This window comes from Mytilus californianus, unplaced genomic scaffold (assembly GCF_021869535.1).
Source record: "Mytilus californianus isolate M0D057914Y unplaced genomic scaffold, xbMytCali1.0.p SCAF_5, whole genome shotgun sequence".
NCBI lineage: Eukaryota > Metazoa > Mollusca > Bivalvia > Mytilida > Mytilidae > Mytilus > Mytilus californianus.
The window spans coordinates 52,116,921-52,141,374 of NW_026262701.1; positions in this window are offsets into that span (position 1 = coordinate 52,116,921).

The following is a 24,454-nucleotide window of genomic DNA, read 5'->3' on the forward strand; positions in this document are numbered from 1 at the left end:
GGCAGTTGTACTGAAATGTGCATGCTCAACTAGAGGGCCAACATTAAATTAATTTTGATATTTTCTTTTCCCTTAATACAGTATAAAAAGGCATTAGAATATAGAGTCAACTTTAAGAATAAGTACATGCATTCTCCATTTGAACATATCAAATTTTATTTCGGAGATAAGAGTGAGGAGGATCGGCACCCCCCTACGCATCCTCAAGATCATACGACTTTATATTGTGTAGTATTTTGTTATTTTGAAAAACGAAGGCTTTGATTTTCATGAAGTTGTCCATTGAATGGAAATGTGTTACATCTGAATATGGAACTACGACTGATTGCAAGTGATCACTGTCAGATGTAACTGCTGTAAGGCAATTGTTTTATATGTAAAAAAATCTTTTTTGTGTAACGATTGTGACACCACTGAATACCATATATATTATTAAATGTGTGGTATTTACATTTATTTATGAGAGGTTAGTCTGTAATTATCTATCTGTCAGTACTTGGCTAACCTCTTCAAGTACTGACACTTACCTGCAGAATTAATAAATAGACAAAAAACATGCCTGTTTTATCAGGTTCAATTCCTGGTTTGAAATATATTTGCAGGGATAGGTGTATTGTCAATAGGGTGATGTCAGATGTCTTTTAATATTTAAACATTGACATATTTAACAATTATTAACTTATAGACAAAGAAATTATGCATTGTCATATGTAATTTCTGTTTTATACCTTGATCTTTTCAAAGTTGGATATGCTCGTCCTCCGGCCATCATAACTTGAAAAACATTTATTGACTGTATTGGTAGCATTGTCTGCCGCTGTTTGGACAATAGATACCAAATTATTGTTGATCTCCTTCTCACATAAAAATTCAATACATTTAACAATGAATTTATCTACGACATCTCCAACTGTTAAGTTCCTGTCAACAATAAAACCGACACCTTGGTGAATTTCAGTCTTGCAAGTCACCGTTACTTTGTATGTTTTTGCAGGTTGTTTAGTATGGTACAGATCAAACACATCGGTACCAATTATTAATTTGTTTGAAAACGTTGTCATTATAGATTTTGTAAGCCTGTGGTCGCATTTTTTTTTAACTTTAATGCGATCACGCTTGCTGCCTCAGCCTGTTGGGCCATGTAGGCTGCCATTATGATCTAGATGGTAAAAACGCTTCAATATCGAGTACGCAATTTTAAAATTTAAGCGCTCAGATGATCACGGTTCTACTTTCACTTTTGTTTTAAACTGTAAGTAGGTGTTTTTGGCTTTGTACTTTCACTTTCGATTTCATTTTTGAAAAAAATGACAGGGTCGGCACCCCAAAATAGGGACGGTCGGGTAACCGTAAACAGACATATATTTTTTTTTTGGCCTAAGACTAATATCAAATAAAGGCAACAGTAGTATACCGGTGTTCAAAAGTCATAAATCGATTGAGAGAAAACAAATCTGGGTTACAAACTAAAACCGAGGGAAACACATCTATAAGGAAAACAAAGGAACAACAGGAACACTGAAGTGCAACAAAAACAAACGCCAACATACATAGAAAACGAACTATTTGATAACAACTGCCATATTCCTGACTTGGTACAGGACATTTTAAGAACAAATGGTGGGTTGAACCTGATTTAATGGCAAGCCAAACCTCCCGCTTTATGACAATGTTAAAAAATATAGCTTAAATGACAACACTACGGGACAGAAATACAGCACAAACACATAATATAATAGTCGACACAACATGCAAACCGCAGAAAAACGAACATTTTCCATCAACGACAGACACCACAGGATATCACAAACAGCGACGCGCTTAAGTAACTAACATGCAATCTCGAACTTCATGCAATTATTTTATAATTATTTGGACTACATTGCCTTTTATCTAATCGTTGACCCAGATATGTGTCTAAATAGTTATAAGAAGATGTGGTATGAGTGCCAATGAGACAACTCCATCCAAGTCAAAATTTATATAAAGTAAACCATTATAGGTCAAAGTATAGGTCTTCAACACGGAGCCTTGGCTCACACCTAACAGCAAGCTATCAAGGGCCTCAAAAATTACAAGTGTAAAACCATTCAAACGGGAAAACCAACGGTCTAATCTATAAAAAAAAAAACGAGAAACGAGAAACACTTATGAATCACATCAACAAACGACAACTACTTAACATCAGATTCCTGACTTTGGACAGGTGCAAACAATTGCAGCGCGGGTTTAAACGTTTTAATGGTACCAAACTTTCACCCTTATCTGAAACAATAGTGTAACATCACAACATAGAAAGACACACAATAAAATATCAATTGAAATGGCTTAATTCAATCAAAAGACATATTAACACCAGCGAACATACACTGAACAAATAAATTTGATCTATGATACAATGTAAATACAAAATAAAATATACTTTTAGTGAGCAATCTAATGCTTGCCTTTTTCATAGAATTAAGATGAAAGCCATGCCGAACAAACGTGAACAATATGCTGGACTGTGTGGATTATTTATCATATTTTATGTTTATTTTTGCAAACATTGACATATTGGAGTAATTAATATCTAAACTGTCGGTGAGAGACATGTGAAGTCTGTTCAACATTTGAAATTTGATCAAACGTCTTTTCAAATGACGTTTCTGAATGTGTTTGAAGTGATATTAGATTTAGATTAACTTGTACAGTTTATACATACTAGTAATTTTGGTTGCAGTCATGCGTATATATTTACAATATGCGTGTTTGTAAATGTCTATGTATACCTTTTTTTCATATTTTATCTTTTTTTCTAATTTTTAGCCTATACCTTGTTAGACAAAATACAAATTCAACCAAGCAAAAGAGCATATTCTGAAATATGGGACAGGGCAACCAGTCACAAGTCAGAAAGTGTCAAAAGAAAAGTATATTATCAGCCACTTTGATCATTTTATTATCTTTATAAAATCTGGACGAATTGTAAAACATCAACTTTTTGGCGAAAAATACATTGAAAATGGCATCAGGAGAGTTCATCATTAGACCTACTGTTAGTCGAAGGCTAACACCTTCATCAATTATTTATCCGAAAGTAGCTCTTTGCAATAAGACGGATGTAAATCCTCGTGGTAGGTCAATTGAAAAGAAGTTAGCAGTATCCTTTAACTTTACTTTCCACTATACAGATGATGTTCTTTCACTATATAATTTAAAATCTGGTGACGATGTTGAAAGCATCTATCTCTCGAACTGGAGATAAAAGATACAACCGATACAGTTAAGTCTGCCTCACATCTTGACTTGCATTTAGAAATTGACAATGAGGGTCGGTTGAAAACAAAACTTTACGACAAAAAAGATTATTTCAGCTTTCCAATTGTGAACTTTCCACTGCCAGGTAGCAACATTCAAGCAGCGCCTGCACATGGAGTATATATCTCCCAGTTGATACGTAACCAGGGCCTGCGTTTTCTATAATGATTTCCTTGAAAGTCATGATAGAGGGTTGGTGCTTACAAGGAAGCTATCAAACCATGAGTTTCAAGTGGTGAAGCTAAAATCATCTCTTTGAACATTTACAGACGACATCACGACTTTGTTGGCCGGATATGTTCCATTTGTAACCACAATCCCGTCGTCTTGTCCTAGAATGTGACCTACCAAATTAAACTTAATATTGGGTTTGCACTTACATGAGCAACACGACGGGTGCCACATGTGAAGCAGGATCTGCTTACCGTTCCGGAGCAACTAAGATCACTACCGGTTTTTGTTGGGGTTCGTGTTGCTCAGTCTTTAAATTTCTATATTGTGTTTTGTATACTGTAGTTTTTGTTTTTTTTATTTTGCCATGGAGTTGTCAACACATCGTCGACTTGTGAGTTTGAATGTCCCTTTGGTATCTTTGGTCATGTTTTGCCTCTATTTTACTATTTTAATTTTGATCAGGTGATCTAAATATCTATAATATAGTTATTGATCAAATATTTCATATATAGCAAGTTAATCTGTGAACTACTGCTCAATAATGAGACCCCTGCTTTAAGTATTGAAGAAACAGGAAGCTGATAAGCAATTGTGTAAAAACAGCAAGTACAAGACAAAGAAAATCAATAAAAACAAAAAAATGGGCTAGATTTGGTATTTATACATGGCCTTGTATATGTAACTGTAAGGAACACTCTTTATGAATGTCCGTATACTGTAAACCAACTTATTTTTCGCGGATATTTTATTTCGCGTTAAGTCCTTTCTAGCCCATTTCGCGGCGATTTAATTTTGCGATTTGCAAATTTACTTGATGTAGTTAAATAAGGAAAGATCCAAGTTTTACATGTTTGCGACGATTTATATTCCCGTTATTTTTCTACTAGCAAAAGTCGCGAAAATAAATCGCTCGCGAAAATTAGTTCGTTTACAGTAGTCTTCACAAATGTCAAAGGATAAATACGTAAAACCTGAAATTAAAATCTGTATTGGCAAATACAAAATAAAATAACAAAGGTTATATGTTGGACCAGTATTCGATCGATGAACTTAAATTTTCTCTTTTAATTTGCATTGACTTTGAAAACGTTTAAAAACTTACTTGTGAGTGGGAAATTTGCCTGTTACCAGTACAAGTCCATTTTTAGGTTTGTTTCCCATAAAGATAATGGACTTTGAACATACACATGTAGTACGTGCGCATACCCACAACTTTTGTATAAGATAAGGAGATGTGGTGTGATTGCCAATAAGACAACTTTTCATGTGACGTTAATGCAAGCAACTATAGGTCTATGTACAGCCTTCAAAAATTACCATATTATTTCAGCTGTTAAAAAAACTGACATAGTTTAGCTCATTTAACATTCTAACCACCAAGAGAGCATATATTTTACAATATCAGTATGCTGAAAATATGATAAGTATGCTGCTTTGAAAAGTTGAAATGAAATGAATTGTTGTGGTTTTGCAGGTAGCAGTTAACATAACAAGACACTGGATGAGTGGTCAGCTAAATGCTTAACTGCTTTCATAGAACAATTAAACATAGAATAAGTAACATAGAATTGAGTAACTTCTAGTTTAATATGAAATGTTATCAAAATGTTGTATACCTCGTAATGTTGGAAAATCGGCGCAATTCGTCTGAAGTAAAAGCCAGTGGACAAATATGCACTTTTGCAAAAACAGTAGAACATATATACTTACGAAGACACCAGAGATGTATTTTGCCGTTTTCCTTTGTTCAGAGTCTGCTCTCATACTATATGCTGCGGCTGTACAGTAAGTCAACTAAGGAACTCCATGTGGATGCTATACTACGGCGAAAAATGGATCTTTGACTAAGATAGAGATACTCTGGAATGTCCTTGTTCATCATGTTTTTTTTTTATAATAGTCAGGTGTGTTTTTAGTTAATTATTCAAAAGGTAAGTAGGATAACTGTCAATGTGAATACAACCCACAAATCTTTAAATATTATATTTAGAAATATAAGTTACTAAATTTAAATCAATCATCAATGCTACAGTAACTCAACAACATGATTAGATGAAAAGAATTTCAATTTTTAGTTGTTGTAAGGCTAATTAATGTAGGTTAGAGATGTTGGAATTGCCGTGATTGAGAATTTGGTAAAAAGGGGCGTTTAGTAGTTTAAATGAGTCGGGAGGGGAGGGGTCAACTATAGTATATTGAGGTAGAGTGGATAAATCACCATAGTTATTTCTTCTACTCATAGCTTTATTCTAAATGTTTCTTTACGTTTCAGTATTTGAACATAACGGAAAGTAGAAACACATTATCAATCTAGAATTTTCAATATGAATCATGTTAAAGTTGATGGATTGAGCATAAATGGTAGACGTTCTCATTGATACAATAAGAGACGAGGAGGAAAAAAACAACACATTTTTTTAGGGAATACAGGTATACAGTAAATAAACTACCAAATTATAGGGTATCTGTCAAAAGACGATAACCCAACTAAATATGGACTAAAGATACAAAACGGAACATTAAAACTATAAAAAAAATAACAACGAAGAGAGATCGACAAAATCATGGCAAAAAAGATATGTAAAAAAAAAAAACAAGTACCAAACACATGCTAAATCTTTGAACCAATTACCTATCGCTGATTTAAAAGCTATACTCTGTACTTTAGAGGGTTAAATGAAGATAATCCAGTAATTTATTTCTTTTTGTTTAATCTTTCCTTGTTTTAGATTTACGCTTTTTTGACGATGGTCGTTTACGGTTTTCGCCGACAAATTAATTTCCGACGATCTCTTATGACACTAAACATAACTTCTAAACTAGTTAAACAATATCTTTCAGTCAATCGAAATGTTCTGTGCTAAAGGCGGTCCCGTAGTAAAACACTTTGTATTGTCGTTTGGGTTAAATTTTCAAGATGTCCAAAGTTTAAGGGATTTTCTTGAAATGAAGTTGATGCTACAGGACTACGTTACAATCAGAAGCTTGAACAAATTGAAATAAGGGAATAAGATGAAATTGAGAGTGAGAATGAATTTTCTGATAATGATGGGTAGCATTTAAATTTTAATTAGTATGAAAGGGGTTTGTCACGTTTGTTTCTACTACGTTGGGTACTATAACAGTATAAGAGCCTGTTGAATTATTCTCACGTTTGTTTATAAATTAGATCTTGCAATTGACCAGGAGACAGACAGGTATGAAAATAAACAAATTCTAGGGCAAACTGATTACAATCAATCCTATTGGGTCATGTCAACTACAGATGGAATGACGGCATTTCTCGAATCATGTTTCCGTATGTGTATTCATTTCGAATCAAATATGAAATCCTACTGTTCCACAGCTCAAAATTCACGTTTCAATTACGTTAGAAAAGGATCGCTTCGTGCAAATCATGACATGCATTTATTTTTCTAACCGTGAGCAAGCCAACAGCCAGGTGAACCAAATTATACGGCTTTTATACAAAATTTAATATCCCTAATGAATATGTTTACTGGTTCAATGGTTAATCAGTACATTCTTAAAAGTTGATGAGGTTATGATTCACTTCCAAGGACGACCTTCTTTCAAGCGATATAGGCTAGCAAAGCCTTCTTAATGGGGCATCAACATGTTGGAATAGCTCAGGTTGATAATGCATTAGTTTCAATCTGTCAGGTGAACAGTGAGAGGATTTCGGGACAGCTTATGGTCTAGCAAACCATGTAGTCAAAATATATATACATGGATAAAAAAAGGCTAATGTCATAGGGCAGGGGTACCATGTCTATATGTTCAATTGCTTCACTTGTCCCAAACATTTTTACCGACTTTTATAATTAAAAGACTGGGGCATGAATGAAGATTGAATATGTAAAAGGCAGTATCAGTCGGACTGATAGGTTGATAGCAGACACATAAAAAAAGGGGGGGGGGGGGGGGGGGGGGTCAGTTCGTTTGGGTCGTCCATCACTTGTCTCAGTCGTCGACCGTTTTACATAGACTCTTGCCTGGTTTCGTTGGTACAAACAGTTGGTGCCTTATCTACCACATAAGGGCGAAAAAGAATCAAAAAGACCCTAAAAAGACAACAAAAAAAACTGACTATGTAGAACATCGCTGTCTCCCGAATCTAACATCCCATTAAGCAAAGTTGTCGGGGCCATATAATTTTACCCTTGTCCGTCATTCTGTCATTCTGTCATTCCGCAACAAACCATTATACGCAATTTTTCCTAAACGCCTTCAGGTATTGGGCTTTGTGAGTTGCTAATTTTTACCGAAATTATGGGCTTTGGACTTTGATAAATTGTTGAAAATCACAGTTATATGGACTCTTTTTTGAAAACGCCATCAGATATTGGGCTGATTTTTTGTATGTGAGTTAAGCATGATGAGTTACAGATCAAGTTTAAGTTTAGTTCCGCTCTGCTAATTTTTGCCAAAATTACGGGCTTTGGACTTTGATAAATTGTTAAAAAATCACAGTTATATTGACTTTTTTTCTAAACGCCTTCAGATATGTGAGTTAACCATGATGAGTTACAGATCAAGATTAAGTTTCGTTCCACTCTACTATTTTTTGCCGACTTTGGACTTTGATAAATTATTGAAAATCACAGTTATACGGACTTTTTCGGATATTGTGCTGATTTTTGGTTTGTGAGTTAACGATGCGTTATAGATCGAGTTGAAGTTTCCTTCCGCTCTGTTGATTTTTGACAAAATTACGGGTTTTGGGCTTTGAAAATTGTTGAAAATCACAGTTATATGGACTTTTTTTCAAAACACAATCAGATATTGGGCTGATTTTTGGTAAGTGAGTTAAGTATGATGAGTTACAGATCAAGTTTATGTTTCAATCCGATATGCTGATTTTCATGCCCTTTCAACACATATTGTTAGATCTGCAGTAGATCCACTTCCTGTTTGCTGATAGTTTGAAAGTTAACTACTCATTGATCAAGGACATTTTTCATAAAACTAGTATTGGTCTTGAGAGCTGGATACTATCCATGCATGTTTGTGTCCACATGTGTTTTTCAACTTTTGAGACGGGGCCATTCGTGTCGTTCCGACACATCCAGTTTATTCTGATTTTTATTCATCTATACATTCATTTAATTTTACGTTTCAATTGCTATAAGTTGCATGTCTGTTCCTTTGTTTGAAATGTCATCCTTTTTGCCAGCATTGGCAGCAAGTTATATTTTAATCGCTAGTATTTAAAATACCAAAATGAAAATCAAGGATTGGGTAGAGATGTCAACAATACACAGAGGATGTGACCCGTTCGTTCGCATCCCTCATTGTGCATACATTTGTCCTTAGAAAGAAAGAAAAAAACACTTTTAATACATCTTTATTAAGTTATTTAATAATTATATAGATATCAAGGCTAATAAAACAACAGCACATTACACAGTAAGCACAACTGTCAGTTTGAGGTTAAAGCAGTAGCCAAAGTTAAAATGAATGTTGATCTGCTTTCTGAGATTTATTTTGGAGTTACATTTCTGTGTTGATGTATTTGTATCTATTGCAGTAGTACCATCATGGCCTGCTTCTATCCTCTGTACTTTTGCACTGAAGAAAACAGATTCGTTTTCCTTTTTGGTGGGGTTGGGCTTATATTGACCCTTTCACAAACCATAAAAAAAATTGTGTTTAGGATATTGGAATTATTCCGCACCTTTAATTTTTACAAAATTTGCATCACTACGTAGAATATCATGGCGGTTCTGGTTAAGTCTTGCTTTGTAGATTGCTTCATTATTACTGAATCATCTACATGATACCTTTCCAGCATTTACACCAAAGTATGATTTTGATAAATAATTAACATTTATTAATCTTTATTGATGTTAACTTAGACAAATATTTGTCAAATTGTCTGTCGTTTCTCGGCTTTTCGATTGGTAGTGGTGTTGTCATAGACATTTAGGATGTACATGTACTTAGGTCAGGTTTAGGAATTTTTGTCAGATGTTCGGACTCCTTGGTATTTTTCCTACGATAAATGGTAAAATATTTTGCCCCATAACACCCATTTTTTCTTTTAATATAAGACTTAAATAGCTCATAAAATGTCATTTACCCAAATTTAGGCAGATTCTGGATTTCTTTTCTTTGGATTTGAGACATCAAATAATACCAATGCAAATATAAGTTTAAAGTCAAAGTCAGCCTTTTCCCACCATTTTCAAACAAAAATATCTCGAAAAGGAGCTCCATAACCTATCAATATTTTTAGCTTATTTTTTCCTAACTAATGCTCCTCTGACTTATAGTATCAATTTTAAATTCTATATTTTTTTAATTTCATCTAAGTACATCCTTATCTGTTATTCTGTAATAAAACACGGATAGCGTAACACTCCAAAGAAACTGTTGTCATTAGTTCTGTTCACATGTCATACGCCCGTCGTCTTGTGTGTGAATTTTTATGCAATAAGCATAAATAGTTTCTGACGTACGGCGTGACATGCGAAAACCCCCTTTTTTTTAACAAAAACTCAATATCTCTAAAATAAAATTTTGAATCAAAACCAAAAAGTATACAGATCTTTCGATTAATATAACTAAGAAGTGTGTTAACTTTAAAGCAATAATCATAAATCGTTTTTGAGATACGGCGCGACATGTGAAAACCCCCCTTTAAAAAAAACAAATCAATGTCTCAAAAATAAAATTTTGAATCATCACCAAAAAGTATACAGATCTTAAGGTTAATATAACTTAGAATTGTGTAAAGTTTTAAGCAATAATCATAAACTGTTTTTTGAGATGCGGCGCGACATGTGAAAAACCCCTCCCACTTTTTTAACAAGATACTCAATATCTCTAAAATAAAAATTTGAATCATCACCAAAAAGTATACAGATCTTAAGATTAATATAACTAAGAAGTGTGTAAAGTTTTAAGCAATAATCATAAATTGTTTTTGAGATACGGCGCGACATGTGAAAAAAAAAACACACATCTGTTTTAGTTACTAAGTCCCGAAACTCAAAAAGTTTTAATCTTATTTTCACCAAAAAGTATACAGATCGTTTGACCATCATAAGAAACAACTATGTTAAGTTTCGTGAAATATGGATAAGTCATTCTCAAGTTACGGTGCGACATATTTACGCCGGACAGACAGACGGACGGACACCGGACATTTGTATACCATAATACGTCCCGTCAAAAATTGACGGGCGTATAAAAACGATCCGTCTCAAAGTTAAAATGTTACCATTGCTTCATTTTCTAATTGATCAAAGGACACCACAACTCATACCAAGAACTATACAACTTTACCTTATGTCAAATTAATTCCGGCCACTTAACCGCTCGTGCTGAAAAATCTACAGCTATACGAATGCGCTCAATTTGCCTTGTAACAGGCCACGTGCATACCCCCAATAGAGTTGTTACAAGAGTTCTTAAAGTGCACAGAGAGTGGCACTCTTTCTTTACGGGGCATCGGATTTATCGTCCTCGTTCTGATCGGACGTGACTGTGTACTTGTACATCCCACACAGCCAAACGGACGCCCCACTTTGGCAAGGGTAAATTAGCTGCCGGACGGAAGAAGACCTGTAGTTACCAGATTTCACTTTGGGATACAACCACTTCATTTTTCCACTTCTTTGGATAGACTTTTCAATTTATTTAGAATGTTCAAATTGAATAGTTCTCCAAAATGAACTGTCAAATATTTGATGAAAACTGAAGAAGTGGTTTGTCATCACGGTGTGTTTTTATAATTTCTGATGTAATTTTATTTGTTTTTTGACAGAAATTAACTTTTCCTACTAGTTTTTTCCGTTTTGTTTTTTTTTAAATCTGCTGAATTTCATTACGACAGATATCTTGGGTCAAACATTTTTAAGTGCCTCTTTTTTCAAAGCTTCTCTCTCTCATTTTTCCTTTTTTTTAAGAAGCATAGGACATTTTTCATTTCTTCTTTTTTTATTTTTTTCTAAACCATGTAAACTGTTAAATAGTCCTAATAAATTTGAATACCTCAGTTTTTTTTATTAACCATTCTAAAGTCTTGTTATTTGAAAATTTAAAAAAAAGCCTTCTAAAGCTATCGTGTTTACATTTGGTTTTTCCCGCCTCAAGCGATCAAGTTAAGCAAAATCTCTCTGAAACTTTATTTGTTGTCGATGCAGTTTTGACTGAAAACGAAAACCGTGATTTCGACTTCTGTTTTTTCGTTATAGATCCAACCTAGTGAACAATCTGACAGTTGTCGTTCTATTATAATCAAAATATTTAAATAAAATAATATGAAAAGTTTCAATTGAATCAGAGGTTAAATTTTCAAATAACCTTGATGGAATCCAATACGTGATTTCAAGATAATTGCGGTCCTACTACACGTGCATGTGCAAAATGCTTCCGAACGGCAACCATATTCGTATTCCTATTTACCCTGAGTTACGTTCAATATGATTTTTAATTGTGTCGTGTTTAAATGTTCAAACCGGCAAAGTACGTTGAAAAAGGAAAAATGTTGTAGCTTTTTCGGTTTCCCGAAGTACTTCAGGAAGAGCATGGATAAAAGATGCAATCAGAACAGACTGGGATCCAAATGAGTATAGTAGGATTTCTTCAGCACATTTTGTTGACTGGTGGCACAGCGATGATCCCAATGATGTTAACTACAGGACAGTCATCTTCGCATAGAAAGAAAAAAGTAAAATAACAAAAAAAACGAACTTCCAGGAAAATTCAAAACGGAAAGTCCCTAATCAAATGGCAAAATCAAAAGCTCATACACGAATGGATAACAACTGTAATATTCCTGGCTTGGTACAGGCATTTTCTGAAGTAGAAAATGGTGGATTGAACCTTGTTTTATAGGTAGCTAGACCTCTCACTTGTATGACAGTCGCATAAAATTCCATTATATTGACAACAATGTGTGAAGAAAACAAACAGACATAATAAGTAAAAATGTCAAAAATAGAGTACAGCAGTCAACATTTTGTTATAATTTTAATCACTTTTAAAACAAACAAATATGTCAACAAAGAAAATCAAAGAGGCATATAGACAAAGCACATAAGTAAAAACGAAAGACAAGAATACAAAAATTTACCATAGCACAACACAATGACGGGATGTATAAGTACCGAACCACGTCAAATGGATATTACCAAAAATAGACCAAACAGTAAAAGTAATAATTTACAAAGACAAATAAAAGAACACTATGTATATAATGGAATATAGTGTTTCTTATGATTTTGCTTCAATTTATCTCTGTGCTACCTTTTCTGTAAATATGTTTGTTTTGTTTATCTTATGAGAGTTTTTATATAACTTCATATGCATTCATTAAAGTTGCAGTGAAAACAAAAAACTCGAAGAAATTTATCGAATTCAAGTTAAAGTCATTGAATACACATCAATAGTTGATACGGGTAATATAATAAAAAAAAAAGGAAGATTTGTTATGATTGCCAAGGAAACAACTATCCACAAAAGTTCAAAGTGGATGTAAATAGTTATAAGCAATCGTTCGGACTTCAACAATGAGGAAAACCTATAGTTGGCTATAAAAGGCCCCGATGTTTATTTAGACATCGCGTTCGGTGTTGGTGATAATACGGGTTTTGCTTTCCAGTTCGCCTTTGTTGTATTTGTTCGAAGTTTTCGGGAAGGATAACTACATGTATATAAATGTATATATCAAAATGTGCGCAACTAAAAGAAGAATCAAATATGCCTTAAAATCAATACCTTTTTTTCCATTTAGAAATCGAATGAATCCTAATAACACTGATTTTAAAAATAGTATTCCACACCAAAATATAAACACAACATTAAACATTAATATCTGAATATAAAGTATTTTATAACCATATACGAAGCCAACAGGTGTTCATGCTTGCCAAAAGTTAACGTAAAACAGAGGGATTCTTTCCTACATGTTTATTTGTTGCACAAATACTTTTGTCAACCCATAAGAGAATAGTAAATAACAACAAACTATTAGCGACGATTTTATTTCTAGAACTCTTATTGTTCCCCTCTGGTTGATATTACATTTTGGTTATTCTTCATCTTCCGGTGGCAACCCTAAATCACGGAGTTGGAATAGAGTTGACGCCGGTCATCTTCAATATCCCGCACACTAGCTTTATGACGTATTGGTAATTATAAAGGAGCACCAGAGATCACCCCCAGTTTTTGGTTGGGTTCGTGTTGCTTAGTCTTTAGTTTTCTATGTTGTGTCATCTGTACTATTATTTGTCTGTTTGTCTTTTTATTTTTGGCCATGGCGTTGTCAGTTTGTTTTCGATCTATGAGTTTGACTGTCCCTCTGGTATCTTTCGTCCCTCTTTTCCACCTGAAGAGTACCTCTGGCTGGAACGCTGTTCGAAATTCATAAATCGATCGAGAAAAAAACAAATCCGGGTTACAAACTAAAACTGAGGGAAACACATCGAATATAAGAGAACTACGACACAACAGAAACACAACATTAAAATGTAACACACACAGAAACGAACTATAATATAACAGTAACCATTTTCTTGACTTGGTACAGGACATTTTAAGAAAAAAATGGTGGGTTGAACCTGGTTTTATGGCTAGCCAAACCTCCCGCTTTTATGGCAATGTTAAATATAACATTAAAATGACAACATTACATGACAGGACTACAAAACAAATAAATGGGAGAACATATAGGACATAGAAACATACGAATAATAGCTAACAAAAGGTACCAGGTTTAAAATTTAAGACGCGCATTTCGTCCACACAAAACTAATCAGTGACGCTCAGATCAAAAAAGTTCGAAAGCCAAACAAGTACAAAGTTGAAGAGCATTGAGGACCAAAAGTTTCAAAAAGTTGTGCCAAATACGGCTAAGGTTATATGTCTTGGATAAGAAAATCCTTAGTATTTAGAATGATTCATACTTTTGCAAACAGTAAATTTATACAAATGACTATATAATAGATATACATGATTACACCGAAATGGTGACTAACTACAGAATAAAAACGAATACATAAAACAACATAAACCAGCACATAAAAATTCACAGCCGAGTTAGCCAGAGATCAACGCAAAAAAAGGTGACGTCACATTTGAATTTCTGAAATTTCCCCAAAACAGGATAGAATTAGGATTGAATTCAAGATTTGGTTTAAAATACTCATATAACATTTATTAATAACAATGAAAATTACAATACTAATTGTAAATGTGTGCTAAAAAATCTCGACGTCTCTGAATAGACCACTTTCTAGTTATGTCATCCATCGGAAAAGTTTGTCAATTATGCGAGTCTTTATGACGTCATGTACCAGACAAAGGGGATCGCCTGTATCTCTGCACTATTTAAGTTCATCAAGCGTCTTCGTGATTTTCATTATGGAAGATAAACTAGAAATAATGTTTGTTATGTAGGTACTTTAACACAATTCCCTAATGACAGCAGTGCTGATTATCAGTTATAAGAATTAAATTTGCCGAATAATTCGTTATTAGTAACATCATATTTTTAACCGCTCACTCAACATGGCTACATGGTTGACACTTTAATTTTACAATCATTAAAAAATGTTATAGATTTAGTTCCTTGGTAATGTTATTACGTCATAATAATTTGACGTCACATGTAACATGACGTCAAAGTGTATCGAATAAGAAAATTGTATTTAGTCTTTGCAACCATTGTGCTCCAGTACATCTTCTACAATTGGCAGTTTTTTCGTAAATTTGTTAAAGAACTTGAACTGTAATGTCTTTTCTACAATGTTCCTTCTGATCAAAGTGTTTAGCTACCGCCTTTTCCCGGTTACGTCTAACATCTGCTATGTGTTCTTTGATTCTGTCATTGAGGGATCTTTCTGTTTCTTTTTTATACTCGCGTAGTGGTATTAACCATATGTGGATTCATAAAAAATTCTACAAGAACTGCTGGACAATTTTAAATCTCGATCTATTTCTGAAATTAATTCTAACATAACTTTTGATTTTTTAACCCTATATACCAAAAATCCCCATGTGAAATTATAAAATTGTTTTGAATAAACATTGAACGACAAAAAATTTTTTATGTGACGTTTACATTTTCTGACGTCAGACACGCGAAGCAATGAATGTGGTTTTCAATTTGATAGATGCTTTTGTGCTTTTTTGTAAATGATTGTTTGTTCTGATATTGTAACACAGTGATGACTGCTGTACCCATATTTTGACTATTTTATTTATTATGTCTGTTTTGTTCACGCATCGTTGTAAATATAAAGGAATTTGATGAGACTGTCGTACAAGTGAGAGGTTTAGCGCTATAAAACCAGGTTCAATCCACCATTTTCTACATTTGAAAATGCCTGTACCAAGTCAGGAATATGACAGTTGTTATCCATTCGTTTGATGTGTTTTGTCAATTGATTTTGCCATGTGATTAGGGACTTTCCGATTGAATTTTCCTCGGAGTTCAGTATTTTTGTGATTTTACTTTTTTTCATAGACATAAGGGTTACATTTTCGACATTGTAGTCCATACACAAGGGTTACAAGATTACATCTATGAATGATGTCTTTGTAATTTAATGTCTTATATCCAAGTGCAGTTTTTTCTTCATTTCTTTCAATATTGCACACTTCACAGTCATCTTTACATGTTTTGTTGTTATTGTTGATAGTCATTGTTTTAGTGATTTTATTTCCCATGTACTATTATGTCTGCCAAGTTCCTATCTCTTCGGTAAGATTCAACAGGAAGGCAAGAAAAAGAAGATATAAACGAAAGAGTATATTTTATATGTAATGATAAGATTGAAGATGTTTTATTATCATGCCATTGTGTATCAGGCCCCGTTATGTACAGGTTTACGTTATTACATGATAAGACATGCAAGAAACATTGAACTATAATGCAAAGTTAAATAATTTATCTGCAGATTATTTTTGTGCATAGACTTCAATAATGTAGGGGATATTATGTTTTCCGGTTTGTGTGTTACTCCATCTGTCCGTCCCGTATCAGGTTTAAGATAGGTTAAAGTTTTGGTTTAATGTAGTTTGTTTTTACAAGCAACTTGAAACATTGTGCATATGTTCCGGCTTATGTAGTGACATATTTAATGTATTTAAAACTATGCTAAACCAGGGTTTTGATCCAGATATTGCTGAACGTGGAAATATGAAAGTGCGGGCGAGGCAAGGTTTCTTATGGACATATGTCCTGTTTTTTTTCCTGCATGGCTTGGTGTCACTTTACAAGCAACATTAGGAATATTTATTTTGGTAAACATTTTATTTCAATATATCTAGCATTACTTTTTCCCTTTAAGGTATGATTTAAAGCAACTGTTAATGACAATTTGAATGTTCAGTTACACGGAGACATGACTTTGAATGCCTGTAAGCAATCTGGAAACGGTATAATACTGAAGTCATGGTAGTAAAATTGTAGAGCATGCTTTTCCGTAACGTATTATTACTGCGACAGCAAACTTGGGACAGTTTATTTTGATTTATGTTTTACATTGCATCTTTAAAGACAAAGGTAAACTTTCCTTCATTCCTAAACTAGAATATCACAGTTTCAAAGAAAAATTATTAAGGTCGGAAGATGAAGAATAACAACAATTTAATATCAACCAGAGGGGAACAATAAGAATTTTAGATATAAAATCGTCGCCAATAGTTAATTGTTATTTACTATTCTCTTATGGGTTGACAAAAGTATTTGTGCGACAAACAAACGTGTAGGAAAGAATTCTCTGTTTTTACTTTAACTTTTGGCAAGCATGAACACCTGTTGACTTCGTACATGGTTATGAAATTCTTTATATTCAGATATTAATGTTTAATGTTGTCGTGTTTATATTTTGGTGTGGAATACTATTTTTAAAATCAGTTTTATTAGGGATCATTCGATTTCTAAATGGAAAAAAAGGTATTGATTTTAAGGCATATTTGATTTCTTCTTTTAATTACGCACATTTTGATATATACATTTAAATAGTTATCCTTCCCGAAAACTTCGAACAAATACAACAAAGGCGAACTGGAAAGCAAAACCCGTATTATCACCAACACCGAACGCGATGTCTAAATAAACATCGGGGCCTTTTATAGCCAACTATACGGTATAGGTTTTCCTCATTGTTGAAGTCCGAACGATTGCTTATAACTATTTACATCCACTTTGAACTTTTGTGGATAGTTGTTTCCTTGGCAATCATAACAAATCTTCCTTTTTTTTTTATTATATTACCCGTATCAACTATTGATGTGTATTCAATGACTTTAACTTGAATTCGATAAATTTCTTTGAGTTTTTGTTTTCACTGCAACTTTACTGAATGCATATGAAGTTATAGAAAAACTCTCATAAGATAAACAAAACAAACATATTTACAGAAAAGGTAGCACAGAGATAAATTGAAGCAAAATCATGCTTCGAATATTGACATTTACAGTGTTATGCAATGAATATTCGTCACCTACAATAGTCAATTGTCATATATTTCCCATACAACTACATATTTAAAAAACCAAACATATTGTTGGCCAATTCTGGCTGGAATTTAACCAACTTGGTACCAATAGAAACATAATTGTCATAGTTTTATTTTCTTATTCGGTTATATTTATTTTAAGAAGCGTTTTCCTTTACTGATGATATAAACTCATATATTATTTATGTCAGGAAATTTTCTTTATAGTTCGGCCAAACGATTTATAAAAAAATGTATAATTATAGATGATAATATCAGGATAAATAAAAACAAAAAAAGACAAGTTAACAGCTAATAGACAAATACACCCCAAACAATTTTTTTTTCTTCCAACTCCTAGTTTGTTGAAATATAGGCATACATTGTACCAGCGTTCAATATATATATGTTACAGGCATTTTCTGATTTTAGGCATTTTGTAAAATGCCTGAAATTTTAGGCAATTTATAAAATGCCTAACTCTGACAGGCATTTTATAAGATGACTAAAAAAAACCTAGTCATTTTATAAAATGACTGAAATTTTTAAACAAAATTCTACAAATTGCCTGATCAGTCTAAGGAATTAGTAGAAAAAAAATAGATAGATTACCAAAAACAAACAATATCTTACAATGGAGATATTTACTTTTTCTCTTTTTGTTGAAACTCGTGTTTTTGAACTTTATTTTTATTAGAAATATTATTGAAAGAACTGAATATGTGATAGTTCAGCAGGTTTCAGGGATTTACCAAATGCTTTTTTTAGTCTGTATAAGTGAGAAAATTTAACACCAAAGTTTTCTTTTGCAAAATAATCAGGACAAATGTGTAGAGCCGAAACATTCACATGAAATATCAAATTCTTATTGAGTTCAGTGCTTGTGTGAATATTTAAAAAAAAATAGTAAAATCAATAAATAATTAGTAAAACCTTTAAATTGGTAGTATTTATCCTACAATAAACTGCTGTGTTCAATATTTTCAATGTTTAAGTTTTTGTGAACATTGCATCTAATGAATTCAGACATTTTGTAAAAAAGCTGTCATTTTTTCTAGGCATTATGTAAAATGCCTGAAAAAAATAGTCATTATGTAAAATGCATGAATCATATAGGCAATTTTCAGGCATTTTTAAAAATGCCTGAATTCAGAAATTGCCTGTAACATATATATATATATTTTTAAAGTGTTATCATTTGAAAGATTAAGCAGACAGTGACTGCAATGGATTTCGCTCAAACCTGAAAACAATATTATCCATAGCACATGTAGCAGTGGCCAAACTAATTCTAATTTCGTATCCAGCGTTTAAAAATAAACAAAAAATAAATTTTAACAAAAATGATCGGACAAAACAACGGAAAAACATTTAATTGAAAGTGATTGAAAGTCTTTACAATGTACACACGTTTGTGAAATTATGGATAAATTATTTGATTATCGGCTACTTAGTGTACAGCGGCAAATATTTTACTCATCAAGATAACGCGTAAATGGATGCGCAAGGTCGGTATCGGAAAATAATAAATGTAGCTGTTTACTTTCCGATATGTATACCCAATTAAATATCCGTAAATCTAAGACAGGAAATTAAAGAATTCATGTCAATATCGCAAACAAATTTCAGCAACTTTTGGCTTTAAAAAAGATGCGGAAGATACCAAAAATACCCAAAACTTTTAAGTTCAAAAAGAAACCGAAAATGCTATGGTAAAATCATGTTTTGAGATAAAACATATACATTTGAGGATGCGTAGGCCTACAACAAATAAAAAGGGAATTCGATAGCACCCTGTAAAATTTATATCAATAATACGAAAATTATAGTGACAACGAAATATAGTTAAAGAAATCGCAGAAGACGTTTTAAAGAAAAGTCAATCTAAAGTCAAATTATTCAATAGTGTTTGCGGTAATTATAATAATTTATATATATTTGTACTTCGTTTTACAGAACATTCTGATTCCTTTATCTCCGAAAGTCTAAAATTTACTTGCATACTTTTTGAATATTTATTTGCAGTTCTATTAAATGGATTAATATGCCTGCAAAATTTCATAAAAAAAAGATTGCCTATTTACGTACCTTTTACCTAAACAAATCTAAAGGTGAGTTAACTGACATACGCCGACCGTCGAAACAGAAACAATTGCATAACGTTGTGCATTGTTACGCTTCTTTTATGACGTTTTCCGTTCAAATTTCATATCTAGGGCCTATCCCATGGCACTCAACGATATTAACACAAACAATATCGTTGCAATTTAAGGGTTAAAAATATTAATATTGATTTTGTAATCAGGAAATTAAAATCAAACTAAATATCATTAGAATATACATATGCACTCCATAGCTCTACAACTGTCTATACCTGTATCTTGGCATTGCACAAGGTCATGTTTTTCTGTGACTGTTTATGATGGCCTCTGCCCGAATGTCTTTAATTTTCCATGTTGTGTTTTATGTACTTTTGTTTGGCTGTTTGTCTTTTCCTTTTTCTTCCTGCAAGTACTCTCATATCTGAACTTAGTGTCTTTCTGTTGTGTGGATGCATAAGTACCTGTCCACGTCCAATCTGTGTTTTTATTAGATGCATTTCTATTTGTATCCATCTGATGAGTTAAGCCTTTTTCAACTGAGTTTTATAGTTTGTTCTTATGTTGTACTGTTACACCAATGTCTTAGGTTAGAGGAGGGTTGGCTTGCCTTCAAACTATTTCAAACCCGTCACATTCTGTATGTATCTGTCCCAAGTCAGGAGCCTGTAATTCAGTGGTTGTCGTTTGTTGCTGTATATCATATTTGTTTTTTTAAGTCTCCCAAACGAAGTTTGGGAAGACTTATTGTTTTTGCTCAGTTCTTATTATTATTATTATTCTTCTTCTTCTTCTTCTTCTTCTTCTTCTTCTTCTTCTTCTTCTTCTTCTTCCGCCGCTTTTAAATTTGAACTTGTCCGCACCCGTTCTCCAAAACCGCTTGTCGGATTAACTTAGGGTTTCACAATATGTTAGACTAACATGTCTAGTGGTGCAATCAGGGTTTTGTTTTTGTAATGGGGTTTATAAAGGGGTACTTTGAGGGGCAAAAAGAAAAGAGGGTTTTACTATAGAACCCTATGGGATTTTATTTTTTTAAATTTTCAAATGATTATAAATTGAAAACCGTTCGTGATAGACACAAACTTTTTAATTGAAAATGTTCTAAATGATAAAGCCCATTAAATGAAATACAGGGTTAGTCCCCAGGGGTCACCCCCACCCCCTGCCATTTAAGAAAGTTCTAATACCTTGTAAGTGGTCAAGATCCCCACCCCTAAACCATATATATTCTGGTTTGTCATGCTAAGATGGTTTGAATGATATACAGGGTTAGTCCCCAGGGGTCATCCCCACCCCCTGCCATTTAAGAAAGTTCTAATATCTTCTAAGTGGTCAAGATCCCCACCCCTAAACCATATATATTCTGGTTTGTCATGCTGAGATGATTTGAATGATATACAGGGTAAGTCCCCAGGGGTCATCCCGACCCCCTGCCATTTGAGAAAGTTCTAATATCTTGTAAATGGTTGAGATCCCCACCCCTAAACCATATATATTCTGGTTTGTCATGATAAAGCACATCAAATGTTATACAGGGTTAGTCCCCAGGGGTTACCCCCACCCCCTGCCATTTAAGAAAGTTCTAATATCTTGTAAATGGTCGAGATCCCCACCCCTAAACCATATATATTCTGGTTTGTCATGATAAGATGGTTTGAATGATATACAGGGTTAGTCCCCAGGTGTCATCCCAACCCCCTGCCATTTTAGAAAGTTCTAATATCTTGTAAATGGTCGAGATCCCCACCCCTAAACCATATATATTCTGGTTTGTCATGATAAAGCACATCAAATGTTATATAGGGTAAGTCCCCAGGGGTCACCCCCACCCCCCTGCCATTTAAGAAAGTTCTAATATCTTCTAAGTGGTCAAGATCCCCACCCCTAAACCATATATATTCTGGTTTGTCATGCTGAGATGATTTGAATGATATACAGGGTAAGTCCCCAGGGGTCATCCCGACCCCCTGCCATTTGAGAAAGTTCTAATATCTTGTAAATGGTTGAGATCCCCACCCCTAAACCATATATATTCTGGTTTGTCATGCTAAGATGGTTTGAATGATATACAGGGTTAGTCCCCAGGTGTCATCCCAACCCCCTGCCATTTTAGAAAGTTCTAATATCTTGTAAATGGTCGAGATCCCCACCCCTAAACCATATATATTCTGGTTTGTCATGATAAAGCACATCAAATGTTATATAGGGTAAGTCCCCAGGGGTCACCCCCACCCCCCTGCCATTTAAGAAAGTTCTAATATCTTCTAAGTGGTCAAGATCCCCACCCCTAAACCATATATATTCTGGTTTGTCATGCTGAGATGATTTGAATGATATACAGGGTAAGTCCCCAGGGGTCATCCCGACCCCCTGCCATTTGAGAAAGTTCTAATATCTTGTAAATGGTTGAGATCCCCACCCCTAAACCATATATATTCTGGTTTGTCATGATAAAGCACATCAAATGTTATACAGGGTTAGTCCCCAGCGGTCACCCCCACCCCCTGCCATTTGAGAAAGTTCTAATATCTTGAAAGTGGTTAAGATCCCCACCCCTAAACCATATATATTCTGGTTTGTCATGCTAAGATGGTTTGAATGATATACAGGGTTAGTCCCCAGGTGTCATCCCAACCCCCTGCCATTTTAGAAAGTTCTAATATCTTGTAAATGGTCGAGATCCCCACCCCTAAACCATATATATTCTGGTTTGTCATGATAAAGCACATCAAATGAAATACAGGGTTAGTCTCCAGGGGTCACCCCACCCCCTGCTATTTAAGAAAGTTCTAATATCTTCTAAGTGGTCAAGATCCCCACCCCTAAACCATATATATTCTGGTTTGTCATGCGAAGATGGTTTGAATGATATACAGGGCTAGTCCCCAGGGGTCATCCCGACCCCCTGCCATTTGAGAAAGTTCTAATATCTTGTAAATGGTTTAGATCCCCACCCCTAAACCATATATATTCCTGTTCGTCATGTAATGAACACTTGAATGACGTATAGGGCCAGTCCCCAGGGGTTCCTCCCCACCCCCAATATTCTAGTATCTTGTAAATGGTCGAGATCCCCACCCCTAAACCATATATATTCTGGTTTGTCTTGCCAAGATGATTTGAATGATATACAAGGTTAGTCCCCAGGCATCACTAATGCATATAACTTTACTGGACCAAACCAATTTTCACTGGACGTTGCCCAATGTCAGGCGACCCTGGGAATTACGAATTATGGGAGCTTCGTTTGGGAGACTTCGTAACAGCATCCTGTTACAATCATTTCTTGTTTCTTCATTATTTTGTACATAAATCAGGCCGTTAGCTTTCTCGTTTGAATTAAAATACATTTGTCATTTCATGCCCTTTTGTACCTGCCTATGCGGTATGGCCTTTGCTTATTGTTGAAGCCCGTTCGGTTGCCTATAGTTGATAGTTTCTGTGTCATTTGGTCTCTTCTTGAGAGTTGTATCACTGGCAATTATACCACAGCTTCTTATTGTTATATGTACTTAGAAAATGACCTTCCTTAATTGTTATTCAACCTTAATGATATTAGTTGCATAACTAGTTAAAAAGAGGCGAAAGATACCAGAGGGACATCCAAACTCATAAGTCGAAAATAAACTAACAACGCAATGGCTAAAAAAGTCCAACAGACAAATATTACTACACAAAACACAACAGAGAAAACTAAAGACTGAGCAACACGAACCTCACAACAAACTGAATTCGGTATTTTTTTTATTTTACCTATGACAACATATTTGTTGAATTTGGAGGTACACTTTTTCAACAAGTTGTCGGCATTCCTATGGGAACGAACTGTGCGCCTCGCCTTGCCGGCCTCCTCTTATTTTCGTATGAATAAGAGTTTCTTCAGACACTTGTCAAAAACAAGAAAATCAAAGAAGCCAGATCATTTAATTTCACATTCAGATATATTGACGGTTTTTTTTTTTCAATTAACAATCCAAATTTTTCTGACTGGGATCCATTATCATATCCTTCAGAACTAGAAATTAAAGAAACAACAAACACGGCTTCCTCTGCCTCCATTTTAGACTTAAATCTCGAACTTGACATAAGCCCTCATCTAAGTACAAGAATCTATGAAAAACGAGACTATTTTAATTTTGAAATTATCAATTCCCCCCACCTTTGTAGCAATATACCAACTGCACCTGCATATGGGATATACATTTCCAATCTCATTCGGTGTCAAAGAGCTTGCAGCTGCTACTCAGACTTTATTATACGTTACCAGTGTGTAAGCAAAAAGTTTAAGAACCAGGGTTACGTCAAAGAACGTCTTGTCCTTTTTCTAAAAAAGTTCATCGGAAGATACCAAGACGTTGTTGATAAATATTCCGTATCAACTTCACAAATAATACACTATGGTCTTGAAGTATAGATTCTAGGTAC